The sequence below is a fragment of the Budorcas taxicolor genome, chromosome 11 (genome assembly GCF_023091745.1).
Source record: "Budorcas taxicolor isolate Tak-1 chromosome 11, Takin1.1, whole genome shotgun sequence".
Lineage (NCBI taxonomy): Eukaryota > Metazoa > Chordata > Mammalia > Artiodactyla > Bovidae > Budorcas > Budorcas taxicolor.
In genome coordinates this window covers 22311133-22329755 of record NC_068920.1, presented here as the reverse complement: position 1 = coordinate 22329755, position 18623 = coordinate 22311133, and the positions used below count along the sequence as shown (strand labels likewise).

Below are 18623 nucleotides of genomic sequence, written 5' to 3'. Positions count from 1 at the left end.
AAGTATCTTATTAAAAGCTTCGGTGTTGGAGGGTCTGGCGACTGGAGGGTCTGGAGGTGTTGTATGAATGAAACAGTATGATCCTTTTGTTGTTGCACAAACGCTTTATTCTCCTGCTCACAAGCGTTAGTGAGATGTTAACCATGTGTGCCTGATGTAAAGATGTTGGCTGTAATGTGTGTTCATGTAGGCTTATGATGACATAATTATGTAGATTTTGCTGAAGTAACTTAAAGTCTCACAGTTGTAGACTTTATGGAGTCTTCTCCTTCAGTGATCCTGGGACCACATAAGGCACTCTTATGTTTCGAGGTAATCACATGTTTTCAGCATCCAAGAATATCAACAATTTTGCATGTAGAAAGATATCAACTTCCTGGCTGAAAGAACCATTAGAATTCTTCACTTTGCTGCTTTGTAAGGACAAGTTTTGTTTGCTTGACTTTTTAAAAAGGGAATTATTTTGTTATATAATTATGTATGTATACATATATATGTATAATCTTTATTGAATTTGTTAACAGCATTGCTTCTGTTATTTATGTTTTTATTTTTGGCCATGAGGCATGTGGGGTCTTTACTCCCCCAACAGGGATGGAACCTGCACCCCTCTGCACCGCCATGTTGGAAGCAAGCGTGTCTGCATGCTCAGTTGTGTCCAACTCTTTGCAACCCGATGGACTGTAGCCCTCCAGGCTCCTCCATCCATGGGATTTTTCCAGGCAAGAATACTGGAGTGAGTTGCCATTTCCTCCTCCAGGGGATCTTCCTGATCCAGGGATAGAACCAGAGCCTCCTGTGTCTTCTGTATTGGCAGGCAGATTCTTTACCACTGAGCCACCTGAGAAGTTCCCCCTTGCATTGGAAGGCAAAGTATTAACCACTGGATGGCCCGCAAAGTCCCTTGCTTACTTGATTTTAATGAAAAGGTGTGGATCCCTTCTTGGCAGCAAGGTTTGGGATAATTTCTTTAATTTTTTTAAAAAATATTTGTCCTATGTTATCTCTGCATCAGAATGATTTGTGTGGTTTGGGTGAGGCAGGAGTGTTGAAGCTCTTTCCTGCCTGATTACGTCATCAATTCACTCCTCCTTTTGTGGAACCAATGTCATCTACTCTGTCTTTGGGCAGAGCCTCAGTGGAAGGTTTAGATATAAGAGAGCAGAATCACGATAGCTATTAGCTTCTTCTTTATAAAAATTTGCATTTACTTTTTCCAGAGGAAAAGTGCTTTCTTGTCTTTCAACTGTTGAATAAATAGCAATAGTAGGAAAGGAAAGGTCTTTAGACAGATGGTCACAGAGACTTCAGGGTAGGATCTGGCAGGAACTGTCCAGAAAAACCGGGAAGCAGATAAACCAAAACCATATTTTTACATCTTAAAATGATCTTATCAGTTTGGTTACATGTTTCTGTTTTATTAGGTTATTCATTTGCTTTCTTATCTAGACTCAGTTTGGAGCTTCTAAGACTGTTCTGTTAGAAATACAGAAAGTATTTCTAGGGAATTCCCTGGTAGTCCAGTGGTTAGGTCTTGGCACTTTCACTGTTGAGGGCCCAGGTTCAATCCCTGGTCAGGGAACTAAGATTTCACAAGCCATGCTCTGCGGTAAAAAAAAAAAAAAAAAAAGGTATTTTTAGAAACTGTGATCCCCTTGTCCTCCTCCCTAGTGCAGGGAAGTGTGCCTTTTTTCTTTCTATTTTTCTAGTGGAAGCAGATGAAAAGAAGCTAAGATATAACTAATGACTCTCTTCGTGTTTATGGAAAACCCTAATGTAGGATAAGGAGGGATAGCAATTATGTCTTCTCTGAGGACGGAAATGGACTTCAACTAAAGGGAGGGATTAGAATCAGGTTTAGGAAAGTCCTTTGTCTCTGAGTCCATCCATTCTGGGTGCCGGGTTTTATAAAACACATTTCTGCGAATGCCTCTTTTTCTCCTCCCCAGCATTGTTGGGGCTACAGTTGTCTCAGCAAAGGAAAGATGTCCACCTGTTTGGAATCACTTCAAGAATACAGGATTTGAGGCATTTTGGGGCTTCCCAGGTGACACTAGTGGTAAAGAACCTGCCTGTCAATGCAGGAGATGTAAGAGACGTGGGTTCGATCCTTGGGTCTGGGAAGATACTAGCGTGGGTTGTCTAGTATTCTTGCCTGGAGAACCCCATGGACAGAGGAGCCTGGTGGGCTACAGTCCATAGGGTTGCACAGAGTCAGATATGACTGAAGCGACTTAACATGAAACATATTATTTTAGCGATCAGAAAGTAAGTCTGATTTTTCCCTCAAGTCAGTTGGCTTGTACCCAGACAAGAATCCCAATTTCTAAGCATCAGGACTGAGGGTTTTTTTTTCTGTTCAGCAGATTCTGGGATGGTTCTCAGAAGTAAGAGGTCAAGCTAAAGATTTTGGAGGCTTCTTCCAACTCTGGATAATTGAAACCAAAAAAGGAACACATTTACAAAACTTGAAATCATATTCATTATATCAAAATAGAAATTATTTTCGTATTTCTTCAAAATGCATATGGCTTACAAGTTTTTACATTTCTTTCTTTTGGGGTTTTTGTTTTTATTTTTTAATTTAGCTAGTGATATGTAGTTACCTTTGCTTCCCCTCCTTTTTATTATTATGCTTTTTTTTGCATTAAAGTTGCCTCTGGAGTGTGAAGCAAAAGTGTTTGCTTATTGCTTTGGAAATTTTCTGTGGTTATTCAGATTGGCACCACATCACTGCCAGGTTAATAGAGCTTCTTTAAATATAGCCATTTATTATTAAAGCTGTGACAAATACACTGGAGTTTTATCACTTGTGATGAATGTTTCATTTTATTGAGATCGATTCTAATTCTGGAAATGAAGTGCTCACCCAAGAAACAAACATGACATCTTTCTGAACCTCAAAAAAAAAAAAAAAAGAAAAAGGGGGAAACAATTTTGTTCCATAAAAGAGGAAATCTTTGCCGTCCTGATTTCCTAAAGGCTTGCTAGTCATCTTAGGACTAAAGAGCTATATTCTTTTAAAAAATTTTTGCAGAGTACAAGCAATGTATACCTCTACCCCACACTCGATCGCCTGAGGGGCTTGTCTTCAGAATGATGAGATCCTAGAACATTAAAACTAGAAGGCATTTTTAGGACCCATTGGCCCAATCTCTTTATTTTACAGATGAGAAATACAAGGTGATTTGTCCAAGGTCATGTAGCTATTTAATAGAAGAAACACTACTTGAAACCTGTTTCTGATGTCTTTTATTACCAGTTTTTACAGATTTTTTTTATGTGAACCATTTTTTTTCAAATTCTTTATTGAATTTGTTACCATATTGCTCTTGTTTTATGTTTTTTTTTTTTTGGCTGTGAGGCATGTGGGATCCCAGATCCCCAACCAGGGATTGAACTCTCACCCCCTGAATTGGAAGGTGAAGTTTTAACCACTGGATCATCAGCGAAGTCCACCTATTACCATTTTTTAAAAAGCATGTTCTAAACCCTTAATACCACTGGTTCTAGAGAGTAGGAAAAATACTTTTGCCCTTAGGCAGATGCGAGATTGATCCCTGGGTCAAAAAGATCCCTTGGGGTAGGAAACGGCAAGTCACTCCAGTATTCTTGCCTGGAAAATTCGATGGATACAGGGGCCTGGTAGGCTACTGAATGCCTCAGGCAGGAGCAAATAGAGACACTGTGGTCAAGAAATTCAAGGTCAAGTTCAAAGAGATGTCTAGTAACAGAACCTGTGTTGTGTTGTGCTTAATCTCTCAGTCGGGTTTGACTCTTTGCTGCGCCAGAATGACAATATATACATACAATGAGAGAAGCCTGCATGCAAATCATTGTCAATTTGGGCTGCCTGTCGGGAGACAATCACTCTTTGTTGTCTTCACCCCCATGTGCGCCTTCAACCCTGGAGTCATTACTGTAAACCGAGCTATGCAAACCCTACAAACGGAAAAGGAAGTGGGCTCACATTTCCCATTTGTTCACAGAATGCCTCCCAAGTACCTGGTCCTCACCCACAATAGTGAAGATAATATTCTTCCCCTTGTTTGCTGAATTGTCTGCCTACTTCTTGCTGTAATTTTGCAGCTTTTACTTGGCAGCTCTGATAAAACAAGAGATAAGCAAACATTAGATGTGCTCCTTTGCAACAGGACTCTCCTGTGTCCAGGCAGCCATTATAAATACTAAGCACGGCCAACAAAGAAGATTACATGGAAACAGGGATCACTCGTGATGCTCCGACCTGAGAACTTACAAATTGCTTGTGTTTCACTTGAACGTAAGGCTATTTCGTGACATGTCTGTTTGGTCTGGCTTTGTGTCCGAGATAACACAGTTAGGATGACCTTTGTTTTTAACACAGAGCCCTACAGTGTTGTGTTGGCTGCTGCAGAAGCCTAGGTATGTTTAAGCAGCCCCGGAAGTCAGAAATGTGTGATGGATGGTCTCCTCGACATCTACCCAACTCAGCATCTTCCTCAGCTCTTTCCCCAAGCTTCTGAAAGTCATGATTAGGGACTACCCCGGTTGCCCAGCGGTTAAGAATCTGCCTTGCAAAGCAGGGGGCGTGGGTTCCATCCTTGGTTGGGGAACTAAGATCCCACTTGCTGTGGAGCAAGTAAGCCCTCTGGCAAAAACTAGAAGAGTCCGCGTGCCACAGTGAAAGATCTCTCATGCCACAACTAAGGCCCGATGCAGCCAAATAAATAAATAAATATGAAGAAAGCAATAAATAAAAGTCATGATTACTCTTATCTCTACTTTCCATTAATGTGTACTGACGTAAGGCCAAAGTTAAAAGTGGGACAGATCCTAGCTTATTTTAGTTATTTATCAATAGTTTTTGTTGAGTTGCCCACAATAACCCAGGCATTTCACATAGCTTCCTTCCTTCCTTTCACTCTTCCTCCCTTTACCCCTCCTCCCTCACTTCTTTCTTTCTTCTTTTCTTTCAAAAGCTTGCAATTCAAAAGATGGATATTATCACTCCCCCTGAAATGAAAGCTCAGAAAGATATCTTGGCCACATTCCCACGGGCAGAGTCAGATCTAAGATGACCATTCATTTTCCTGGATAATTATCAGCAGATCTTTGTTTTACTCTCCATTCCAGGCTTGGTCAATATATTATATAGTCCTCCCAGTTCATTAACAGCAGAATTGATCTGAAGCAAAATTGTAAAGTGGGAGGAGCTTGTTTTGGCCTCTCTGGCATCATCTATCAGACCATCTCCAGGAGGAATATTCCTGGGAACACAATTTACTGACCCCTGGGTCTTTTAACTTCTGTGCTTTCCTGACTTATTCTGTCTCAGCTGGTTATTAACTTGTTGCAACTAGATTCCTGTAGGCCTCCTTCATCCACACACCAGCTGAGAGTTCTCAACCATTGTGCTCCACACACTTCAGTCCAGCCACTGCCTCCTCATTCTGTACAGGTCAGGATGAGATGAAAGCTTCTGGTATGAGGTGGTTATTATCTCTTGTCATTGTGTCATTATATAATTTCTTCCCAGTGCTTTCACAGAATTTTGTATGTGGCTTTTCCTTTATGATTTATAGCATTTTGTAGTAATTATTTGCCTACGTTTCTCTCTCTTCTACAATATTATGAAATTGTGAAGGGCTAAGCTATTATTGTGTTAATGTATGCTCAGTACCTAGCAACTTTCTTGCAATGAAATAGTCCCTGGAAGCTTAGGAATCTAAGATTTTCTGCTGCCTTCCCTTGCTCTCCCAGTTACTGTAACTTTCTGACTGTCTTCTAGGACTTTGATCATCAACTTTGCTTTTCCTTTCAACTTCTGAGGGTTCCCTGATTTCCCAACTGTATATTGAGTATTGTGTGTTACTGTATTTCCCATATTTATATTGTTATGATGTGTGTCTTTTTTCCCTAGCTTTACATCTACAGCATAACCTGCCTTTATGGGCTTCCCTGGTGGCTCAGTAGGAAAAAATCCGCTTGTCAGTGCACGAGACTCGGGTTTGATCCTTGGGTTGGGAAGATCCCCTGGAGAAGCCAATGGAAATCCACTCCAGGACAGAGGAGCTTGATGGGCTACAGTCCATGGGGTCGAAAAGAGTTGAAAAGACATTACTGAGCCACTTAAATAACAACAAGAGCAACCTACCTTTGCTGCAGTTACAGCCAAAATTTAGTTCAGATGAGCACAGTTTGCCTATTTGGCTTTGACTACTGATATCTGTCCAGATTCTAATCACCATTTTCTTTCTGTTTGCAAGATCTGATCTTGGAGCTTGAAGGCATGGGTTTGAACTCTAACTATATCCTTCCAGCTGCATGACCCGTATCTTACACTCTTGGAACTCACATCCCACATCTGTGGAAAAGGGGTAATAACAATACTTTTTCCTCCAGAATGAACGAAATAATATATGTAGAAGGACTTTACAGATCAACACTAAACCATTTCTGCCACATCCAAAATTAGTGCTTTGCACCAGTCTGTAGAGGTTCTTAAACACAAAAAAATCCTTTGCAAACTCTAATAACAAACTCTCCTAAGGCAAGAAGTGAAAATATTAGGATTTGGCATATCACCTTGGAAAGATAGCCAGCTCTGCACTGGATCATCTTCGGAAACCAGTGGGAACTGCTCTTTTATAGTTTGCTAAATTTAGATATGCAAGACACATGGAATGAAAGGTTCTGTAAACCTAGTGTTTGTAAATTATTTTAAAATAGGTTTCTTAGACTTTTAAGCAACTCTGAATATTTAAGCCTGACAATATGTTTGGTACAACATATAATGAGTACAGAAATTACAAACTATGGGCTGTCTCACACGTTCATGTTGGTCTGAAATAGCCTTTAGAAACAAGTAAAAACCAGACATGCGAACATAAGAAAAAGTCAGACACAGCAGTGTCTATCTTGAGTGAAGTCTTGGTATTAAAATTTTAGATGATTGGAACTAAAAACCTTAGATAATTTTGTCAGTTGGAATGTAAAACTATTTTCCAAAAATTATTTATCTCATACTCTAACCTTATTTCTGTTCTATAAAATAGAGAGCTCACAATATTAATGTTTTATATAAAAGAAGAATGTTATTTTTAAGAATATTACTCTTTTTACTTTGTGGGAAGATTTCAGATTGTGGTCATCAAGGGAGTTGTTCCTGGAAGATGTTCAATGAATGAGAACGTCTGACACCACCAAGTATAATTAGAGATGTTAAGAGTTGGAATTGTTCTCTAATTTATGTGTTTTTAAAAAATTTTTTGAATGTTGGTCTTTAGTCAAAACTGCATTTGAAAGGCACTCTAAGCTAAAGTGGTTTAAAAGGTTTTGAAATTTGATGCTGGGAAAGATTGAAGGCAAAAGGAGAAGAGAGCAGCAGGGGACGAGATGGTTGAATGACATCACAGACTCAATGGTCATGAATTTGAGCAAATTACAGGAGATAGTGAAGGACAGGGAAGCCTGGTGTGCTGCAGTCCATGGGGTCACAAAGAGTTGGACACAACTGAGTAACTGAACAACCACCGCAGTAGCAATGTTATAAAGACCTCTGGTGCGGATGTGTCTAATAGCTTTTGCTCTGCTGCACTGAGTCAAAGTTCTCCCTCGTGATAACAATGTGTTTCTTCAAGCTGGCTAAGGAATAGTTGAAACTCTTTGAAGAGCTTGTGTAATGTTTGGAACTTACTCCACTGAAGATCTGTAGATTTCTGGAAGCCCTGTCCTCTGTTCAAAATGGTCAAAAGGAAGTGAGAGAATCACCAAGTTGACCATGGTCTGGGCAACTCTGAGGAGTCTTCAAATATTTATATTTCATCTACGCTTCAGCTAGGAGGAGGGCAGGAGGAGAAGGGGGTGAAGGGGGTGGCAGAGGATGAGATGGTTGGATGGCATCATCAACTCAATGGACATGAATTTTAGCAAACTTCAGGAGACAGTGGAAGACAGGGAAGCCTGGCGTCCATGGGGTACAAAGAGTTGAACATGACTTAGCAACTGAACAACAACAAGAAATAGTGGAAGGTGAAATGCTGCAGTCAGGAGTTAACAAATTTTTTTCTCTAAAGGGCTAGAGAGTAACTATTTTTGCTTTCAAAGGCCATATGATTTCTGTTCTAACTGCTCAGTCCTGCCACTGTAGCGTGGAAGCAGCCACAATCAGTATGTAAACAGACAAGCATATCTGTGTTCCAATAAAACCTGCTAAAAAGAAGCAAGAAGGCAGATTTGGACCGAGGGTTATAATTTGCTCACACACACCTGTTCTAGTGGTAGCTTTATCATTGCTTAACATTTTTTAACTTTCTTTTCTCCATGGAGAGGATTGGGACCAACACAGACAGTCATAGAGAGATTAATAACCATTAAAATTCAAGACAAGGGCTCAGACATATTGCTGTAGCAGAAAAAGCTTCTTTGGGAGAGAGTGAGTGGTTTCTTTTCTAATCCTACAGACTTTATTCAGAGCAAATAAATAGCTGAGGTGAGAATTTAAACTCCGAAGACAGTGTGACCCTCTCCTTCTTGGATGAGTCTCAGAGCCCATCCTCTGAATGTAATTATTGAAGAGTTCACAGTCTATGGACGGATTGTCTATGAACTAAACAGAAACTAGCTTCCAGGAAAAATGTGGTCAGATTCTAAGACTGAGGCATCATAATGCCAAGTAGCTGATGACTCACACTATAAGCATCACGTTCTTTTCCTATGGCTTAAATTTAACCATTTTCCTGCTTGTTTCCACATCTAGAGAAGTAAAGAAAAAGAGATCAGACAGCTAAAAGAAACATTTAGGGATGACCTTGGAAAACTAGAGAGTGGCAAAAATTCCTTTTTTAAAAAGACAGGTAATAGTTTGAGACAAATCCGAATCCAGGCAAAAATTCTGAATAAGTGGAATGATCTTTGTCATTTGATCAGTTTTGCCTTCTCTTACTCTCCCCGTCACCTCCAGTGCCATGGCAACAGTGCCACTGGATGGACTCAAAACCTTCTCTTTGCCTTGGGTGGGGTCTGCATCTCCTGGCTTCTCTTTCCTTTTTTAAAAATTAAAAAAAATTTATTTATTGTTGACTGTGCTGGATCTTCTTTGTTGCTTTGCATGGGCTTTCTCTAGTTGTGGCAAGCGGAGCTGTTGATGTTCAAGCTTCTCATGGCGGTGGCAGCTTTTGTTGCAGAGCATGGGCTCTAGAGCTCGTGGGCTCAGTAATTATGGTGCATGGGCTCAGTTACCCCGAGGCATGTGGGATCTTCCCAGACCAGGGACCAAACTCTTGTCTCCTGCTTGGCAGGTGAATTCTTCACCACTGAGCTACCAGGGAAACCCCAGCTTCTCTTTTCTTTCTCCTCTTTCCTCCCATCAAAACTCTCAGATGATCTCAGGAAAGGCAACTTGTTTGAACTAATTTTTATACCAATGTGGGAAGAGTTGATAGCCCCAAATTAATTTCTGATTTATAGCATTCAGGAAGTGTAGGGAGATAATTTTAAGTAGAGGAATTCCATGATAACTCTCAAATGACATCAAATAAGCCCAGAACAGACATCTGTTGCCAGTATTGATCATAAAAGTGAAAACTCAAATTGTCAAAGTATTTTTGTCTAAGAGTCAGCCGATTCTCTAGATTTTGACAGTCATCCTTCATTTTAATATCTAAGTATGGCAACTTGAGACTCCTTCTTATATCAGGATAAAAATATCCTTATCATTTCTGTGAATTTCAGGGGGTTTCAATCTCTTGATTGACCCACAAAGTAATTTTCTTTTTATTTCTGTATTTATTGAAGGATAATTGTTTACAATGTTGCATTAGTTTCTGCTGTACAACAGTGTGAATCAGCTGTAAGTATACATATATCCCCTCTCTATCAATGCTTCCCTCCCCACCACCATCCCACTCTGCTAGGTCATCACAGAGCACAGAGTTGAGTTCCCTGTTACTTTGCTTTTTAAATGTCACTTTGGAGTAGGAAATGACAACCCACTCCAGCATTCTTGACTGGGAAATCCCATGGACAATTGTAGACTTCAACTTAAATTTAATACAAGATCTTGCAGCCTCGAAAAAAATTTCTCTGCCATTTCTGAAAATATGATGTCGTCTTCTTCTCTTCTTAGGTTGCCTGCCTTGGCACTAGGGTTCTTTCTTCCTTCTTTCCTATAAACATAGAACCTTCTCCCAAATATGAATTTTACTATCACCTCGGAATGAAAAAGCAGATTCAGTCAGTTCTTGTGTTACAATAATAGCAACTTTTCGCTTCTCCTACTGTGTTTAATTATTGACTATCCAGTAACTTCATGGCAAATAGATGAGGAAACACTGGAAACAGTGACAGACTTTATTTTGGGGGGCTTCAAAGTCACTGCAGATGGTGACTGCAGCAATGAAATTAAAAGACACTTGCTCCTTGGAAGAAAGCTATGACCAACCTAGACAACATATTCAAAAGCAGAGACATTACTTTGCCAACAAATGTTCATCTAGTCAAAATTATGGTTTTTCCAGTAGTCATGTATGGATGTGAGAATTGGACTATAAAGAAAGCTGAGTGCTGAAGAATTGATGCCTTTGAACTGTGTGTTGGAGAAGACTCTTGAGAGTCCCTTGGACTGCAAGGAGATCCAACCAGTCCATCCTAAAGGAAATCAGTCCTGAATATTCATTGGAAGGATTGATGCTGAAGCTGAAACTGCAATACTTTGGCCACCTGATGTGAAAAACTGATTCATTTGAAAAGACCCTGATGCTAGGAAAGGTTGAGGGCAGGAGAAGAAGGGGACGACAGAGGATAAGATGGTTGGATGGTTGGATTGGACTCAATGGACATGAGTTTGAATAAACTCCAGGAGTTGGTGATGGACAGGGAGGCCTGGTGTGCTGCAGTCCGTGGGGATGCAAAGTGTCGGACATGACTGAGCAACTGAACTGATCCAGTAACCTAATTGCAAATGCAATCACCTTTTCTCAGTTCTATTTCTTAAAATCTTTAGCATATTGACTTGTTTTTTGACTCTCTCTTTGGTGTTTTTTTGTATTTTGGCTACCATTACTTGGCACTTGCTTTGTTATTTTAATTCATTGAACATTTCTTTTTTATTTCATTTTTTTGTTCTCTTGGTGACCATGCCCAAGGAATATAGTTTAAAATATGAGCTGTAGTCTGGGAGTTTCAGGGTAGTTTCACAGTAGGAGTCAGAAAGGAAAATTTTTAATAACTTAGGAAAATTATAAAATCTGTCTATTCATTTCCTACCACCCCTACATTAATGAAAAGACACAACTTAGTGTTGATTCGATTCTTTATTTTACTTTTAAAATAATAGTTTCTATTAATTCTTTCTATGCTTGATCTCCTGTTCCCTTCCCTATTTGCTGGTGGAATAAATCATTCAGTCATTCAAGCTGGAAAGATTGCATCATCACTGGAATATTTATCTTTTGCTCTTGAAATTTAGATGACAGGTAGGTCCTTAACATATTTTCATTCCTGGCTTCTCTCACTTCTATCTTTTCCTTCATATTTCCATTGCCAGCACTATAGCCCAGTCCTGTATTGTCTTCAGCTTCTCCAGGTACAAAATAAAGTCTTTTCCATTCTCCCAGTATTGAATAAAAGGAACGAGGGATCCTTTAAACTCAGGGAGCATAAGATTGTTTCACTATGGAATTTCGGTATTACACAACATTCTGTTACCTTTGATGCAATTCAGTTTGACAGATGTTTTTCATGGGATAGAGAAGCCATTATCTGAACTTCTCTCCAACTAATTGGCGATCCTTGAGTTAAGCCCTGGCTGGACTTCAGGAAGCTGGATCTACCTTAAAAGTGGATGGGGATGACTCTCAGTTGCCAGATATGGGACAAAATGAAAACAAATAGTATATAATTGATTTGGCATATTTTAGAATTATATATAATATTAAATAATTATATAAAATTATCTACTTTCGTAGTCTACAGAATATATTTTCTTAGAAAATAGGGCTCACGGGTTATGTTAAATCAGACCCAGTTTTCTTGGCTCTAGAAGCACGTCTGGCAATGTGGCTAGAAGAGATTAGTGTGTGGTTTGTAGTCCTTAATGGAGATATCTTTGTGCATCTTCTTGGCAGCTCTGCAGATAATCTGGCCATATACATCTGGTGCATTGCTGTGAAATGTTGCATGGATAGCTTCATAAAACACCTGTTACTTGTTACTTTTTTTGTGGAGAAACAAATAAGCTTATTTTTATCTTACCTACAAATTTTTGTCTTAGAGATTTTGAGTCTGTCTACTCAGTTACAGGTTAATATTAATACCCACAGAATAAAAAGATATCCCTAAGATACCAAGCTAGAGAGTGGCAAAGTCTGGAATAGAACCTGGTTGTTCTATTTTTCTAATTCACTAATTTTTATAATTGTGTCTGGAGATCAAAGGTGGGTGGGGAATGTAAAATACAGTATCCTTTACTTATGAACGAGTTCCATTCTGAGAGCATGTCTGTAAGTCGAACTTGTTGGTAAGTCCAACGAAGTTAGTCTAGGTACCCAACTAACACAATTGGCTATATAGTACCGGGCTGTAATAAGTTCATAATGCTTTTCACGCAAATAATACAAAAAAATGAAACATTTTTAATCTTACAGTACAGAACCTTGAAAAGTATAGTAGTACAATGGCTGGCAAACAGGGGCTGGCATTGAATGAACAGGCAAGAGGAGTTACTATCAGGATGAGGGGGAGGAAGTGGGAGATGGTGGAGCTGAAGGGTCGTCAGCAATCAGAGACGGAGGGAACGCTGCAATTTCACTCATGCCTGATGTTGATGGCACAGGTTCTGGTTCCTTCCTTGCTGGATTCATTTCTTGTAAAAACGACCCAGGGATGTCTGGGTAGTAGATCTTTTCTTTTTTCTCATCATAGATGATAGAGTAGCGCTGGATTGCATTCTGAACGGCTGCTGAAACCTCTGTTCTGTTCTATGTTTGGGTCCTGTGTCTCAAAAACAGTCTTTCCTCTAATAAAGAAAATCCTCTTGCCATTTCCTGCATTGTGAATCTCATCGGTTCTTCAGTTACTTCTTTTTCCTCTTGTCTCTATTTGTCCTATCTCTGGGCCTCCAGTTTCATCAGGTCTTCATTAGTAAGCTCCTTGTTATAAGAATAAGAGATGTCTACTATCTTATCGCCTTGCTCCACTCTCTTAATCATTTTCACTTTTGTTTCCATCGTTACCACCTGACACCTCTTAGCAGTACGAGCTACATCACTGCTTTTGTGCAGGGCTTGAATTAAAGGTGCTGTACTGCTGTACCCTATGGAGTTCATACAGTTGAGTACACAAAAGCACAACCACTTGTCGAGGATGCACGCACGTGACAGTGTACGCGAGACACTTGAACTAACTTCCGTGGTTGATCATACGAATGCATGTTTGCACTTTGAAAGTTGGCAAGTTGAAGGTTTGTATGTAGGGGAGTTTCTATAATGCAACATGTGGGAAAGTGAAAGGTAGGAATGGAGATGCACTGGTGAGGATACTTATGGGAAAAACAGCACACTGAGAAAAAGAGACAAGGGGTGGAAAATGGGAAAAGTGAGAATAATGAGAGATGAATACAATAGAGAAGAATAGCCACTGTAACCTGCAAACCATTTGAAGCTGGTGACATCCCTGTAGGTCTTGAGACTTTTTCATATGGCAGTGTTTTAACCACCTGGATTTCTTTGAAAGTCTTCTTTTTTTTTTTTTTTTTCCCCCATGGACCTGGGAAGTCCTTGAGGATTTTCTTGATTGTGGTCCCATATCTGATGTAACTGGCATGACTTAACTTATCTGCAATTGCCTGAAGCAGATGTAATTACCAAAGATGGCACATGCAGAGTAAAAGAGGCTTGTGGACCAGGAGAACTCTACCTCCTGAGTCAACAACCATGTGGACCCTGTGGAATGATGGGAGTTCAGAACAAGACTGTAGGATTTTCTTCCTTCTTTTATGCATTTCCTCCTATAGGGCTTCACTCTGGGGACAAAAGGAGTGAAATCCTTAGGATGCTTACTCTCTATAAAAAATTAATCACTGTCCTATATACAAAATGTACTCCTCTAGGCAGGGATTGACAAACTTTTTTCTGAAAAGGACCAGATTGTAATTATTTTAGGCTTCATAAAACCATACTTAACAGATATGGGCCAGTATACAAGTTGCATCCCCTTTAGGATGGAAAAGGCACAGGCTTCATCCCATCAAAGTCCTGTGACTGTAGAAAGCTCAGGGTCTGGCTTGTATTAAAAAAATGCTCTTCATATTTTCACAAGTGAAGACATGCACATTCTGGTACCAAAATTGTTTCTTAAAACATCTTATGTCACTCCTCAAATATTTCTTAAGAATGAATTCCTGGAAGTGGAATTTTTGTGCCCAAATCTTTTTGTGCAAATTGCCTGCTTCCTCAGAAAGGTTGTACCTATAGTTTTGCTCATCATCAGTGTAGGGAAGTGACTGATTCCCAGACAATATTCCCCTCATTCCTACCACACAACACTTAATCCAGACTACTTAGTCTTGAAACAATGGTCCAGTTCCCTGAGACGCATCAAGCACACTTGGGGCTTTATGATGCCTGTAAGTAGCGGCATTGAAACTTCCATTTCAGAAGCAGAGGGGCAATTTATGGGGTCCCAATGTGTTCTCTGGGCTTTCCTGGTGGCTCAGGTGGTAAAGGGTCTGCCTGCCAATGCAGGAGATGTGGGTTCAATCCCTGGGTTGGGAAGATCTCTTGAACGAGGGAAATGGCAACCCACTTCAATATTCTTACCTGAAAAATCTATGGACAGAGGAGCCTGGCAGGCAATGTCCAAAGGGTTACAAAAAGTAGGACATGACTGAGCTACTGAGCACGCACACAAGCGTGTTCTTCTAACAAATTGCCCTGCTGAATCAGAGTGGCAGTTTATTAAATATGCCCTTTTATGAAGGAAGCATCTTGTAGAGGTTGAGTAAGCAGAGAGCACAGTTTTAAAAGAAACAACTCCATGAACACTGTTGTCTTAAAAAATACCATGGAATTTATCTCATGATTAGTTTAGACACTCAGTCAATATTTATTGAGCCTGGAACTATGCTAGGAGTCTGGAGTGCAAGAAAGAATAAAACCCTCACATCTGATTTGGGAGCTCACAGTCGAATGGGGCAAGATTCTTCTGTGGGGTAGACGGATGAGCCTCAGGAACTCGGGAGCAGAGTCCCCACTTGGTACGTTAGGCTCTTTCCTCCATGTATGTCCTGGTGGAAATGAGCTCTGACCTCCTGTGAGCACAAAAAGAAACCTCAAGTCCCTGATTATTGCTTATCTCTCCCCAAGGCCGTCTATTGTAGTGACTGGACAGAGTCATTTAACAATTTTTTTTTTTCCATTTAAAAGTGATATGTGTGGACACGTACCTGAATTTATCATCAGATGTCAAACCTTTCTACAGATCCATGAGACATCGCCAAACAGCAGAGTGAGTTGTAATCACAGAATCCCTAATAAGAGTGAAAAATGAGGAGAATTTTGTCTTTAGCCAAAAGGCTCATTTGTCACTTGCTTCTCGCATCTTCTCTTTGATAATCAGTGCCATATTTTTTAGGGGCTTTAGTCTATGATTACTGATTTTGGATTGTCTGTAAAAGCTAGAGTTAAAGCAAAAGGGACTATTTCTCCAATTCCATAATGATTTGGAATATATCAGTTTGAACAGAAAATTTTCATTTAACTGTCAGTTCTTTCAGGGGTTTCATTTCTTTGACATCTTTCACCTGGGCACTGCTTGTGGGAATGGCATGCGAATTGAAATGTTTACAATATGGTGCTAAAATGATAAACCAGAACTCAAAATTACAGTTATGCCGTGATTACATATGTGTTAAAATATGTATGCTTGTGAGCAAAGCCTGATAGAGAATATCCCTAAGGTAAAATTACTTACTATGTTGGTGGCAGGAAGTTGACATGCTTCATTCTTCACTTTTGAAACCTCTTTAATATTGCTATTGGTAGTGCTTTTATTATTTGGAAAAAGTTTCACAATAATAACGTTAAACACTTTATTTGAGACAAGATCGAATTATCATCAAGCCCTATAAGGTTGTGCCCAGACTGAAATGTCAGCAGTCAAAGGAATTATAAGCATAAATGTGAACAGCTCACATTGGGTGGCTAGCTTTTACATTTGCAAGTGAGGAAAGAAATGCACCCTCCATCGACTAGTACAGTCTTTTCCAAAATGAAAGACCGTCTCAATACCAAAAATTATACCTAATGAAGCAACAGAGGCAACCAAAGTGTTAGTGATGAGCACGGAGCATCATCACTGCCTGGGGGCACCTGTCTTACTTATGGTGCTGTGAGTACTGAACAGCAAGGCTGCACCTGAGCTTGCAGTCCCAAAGGCTTCTGCCAGTGCATTTGTAATTGACACTGTCAGTTGCATACCCACTACCTAACTCCCCTTTTTTTCCTTCTTTCCTAATAGTAATGCTCTCCCATTTTTAAAAGTTATCTATCCACCCTGTTTCCAGTTGTAGAATGGGATTCAAATTTAGTCTAAGTCAATTTTATTATGATATTCCCCTGGTTCCTATTTACAAGTCCAGAAGGTAGGCATGTGGCCTAATGTGTAGTGTCTCTGCATCGCATGTTGGTAATCTCACTGTATTTCAGACTTTTCATTATTATGCTGCTTGCCATGGTATCTGTGATCAGTGATCTTTGATGTTACTATCATAACTCACTGAAGGCTCACACGATGGCTTGCATTTTTCAGCAATAAAGTATTTTTTAATTTGGCTTCCCAGGTGGTGCTAGTGGTAAAGAACCTGCCTGCCAATGCAGGAGATGCCAGAGACACGGGTTCCATCCCTGGGTTGGGAAGATCCCCTGGAGGAGGGCATGGCAACCCACTCCAATATTCTTGCCTGGAGAATCCCAGGGAAAGAGGAGCCTGGTGGGCTATATAGTCCATCGAATTGCAAAGAGTTGGACATGACTGAAGTGACTTAGCATGCAAGCACCCATTTTTAAATTAAACTATGTGCATTGTTTTTAAGACATAATGCTATTGCACATGTAATAGATTATAGGATAGTGAAAAATATAACTTGTAGATGCACCAGGAACCAAGAAATTCATTGCTTTATTGCAATATTTGCTTTATTGCAGTAGTCTAAAACCAAACTTGCAGTATCTCTGAGGTCTACCCATATATGTTTACTCTTAACTATAAATCATACTTGGGGGAGACATATTCTTTCTCTCTCCCACCGAATATAAACAAAAATTCATATAGTCCTGTTTACAGTCATCTTTAAAATAGGAGGGACACCCATCTTAGCGTAACCCTGATCCTGCAGTCTGGGAAGTGGAGAGACTAAAAGAATCTCAATTCTTTTAAAAAATATTTATTTATTGTTGATTGTGCTGGATCTTCATTGCTGGGCAGGCTTTTCTCTACTTGCAGCTGACAGGGGGTACTCTCAGCTTACAGTGTGTGGGCTTCTCATTGAGGTGGCTTCTCTTGTTGCAGGGTACGAACTCTTGGGCACGTGGGCTTCAGTAGTTGTGGTACATGGGGTCAGTAGTTTTAGCTCCCAGTCTCTAGAGCACAGGCTCAATAGTTGTGGCCCATGGGCTTAGTTGCTCTGCAGCATGTGGGATCTTCCTGGACCAGGGATTGAACCATGTCTCCTGTATTGATGGGCAGATTCTTAACCATTGGACCACCAGGGAAGCTCTGAACCTCAACTCAACATGGTTGAGTTGTGGGTTACATAATATCTGGATCCTATCCTACCCTGGACTTCTACCTGTATGAGTCAACAAATGTTATTATCATGCAGGACAGATTGATTTGTTACTCTGTTGCTTGTTGACCAGATAACCCTAACTCTTCCATTTCCCAGTTAGTTCTGCTCTCTTTCTGTAATGTCTTCTGAATCTGCATACGATTACATGTACATCAGACCCCCTGAGAATTTTTCTTTTCGGATATTAATGCCCCTGTTAAGAACTTTGCCAGTTCTATTGAAAGCGCCATATTTTCCCCAAAGAAATTATAAATTTCCTATCATTAAAGGCAAATGGGAATCTCCTAGAGCAATTTTTCTCAGAGGTCAATGTGCATAAGAATCACACAGAGATCTTGTTAAAACATAGATTCTGACATAGTCGCTCTGGGTGGGGCTTGAGAGTTTGCATTGCTAACAAGCTCCCAGGTGATACACAGGTTATCTCCGCCAATGACCATGTGAGGAATAACAAGATCCTCCAGGACTCACAATTTTAAAATAAGAATATCATTTAATAATCTCTATGTATTTTAGCCTCCTAAACTATGAGTTATTTGGCCTCCCAGTTTCCTCCCAACTCACAGAATCTGTTTAGCTCTGCTTCTAGTAGATAATTTCCCACGGCTATCTAAAAAAGACAGATGTTTGATGACAGGCCTGGAAGGTACATTGGAGATATTATTAAGTGGAATAAATGCTCCTATTTTTGTTTGTTTGGAATATAAAAGAATATTGACTTTTTTCCAGAATAAACTTGAAAAACTCCTTAGGACTTTTGGCTTGGTGGACAATACAGTGTGCTGTGAACTGGTAG

The 18623-nt window shown here is 39.9% G+C and overlaps 1 non-coding gene across 1 annotated transcript; it reads left to right on the top strand.

Moving 5' to 3' along the window:
- The first annotated feature begins 1509 nt into the window (after positions 1–1509).
- Positions 1510–1582, top strand: TRNAE-UUC (transfer RNA glutamic acid (anticodon UUC)). Its single transcript has one exon. It is a non-coding gene; the product is annotated as a tRNA-Glu (tRNA).
- The last annotated feature ends 17041 nt before the right edge of the window (positions 1583–18623 follow it).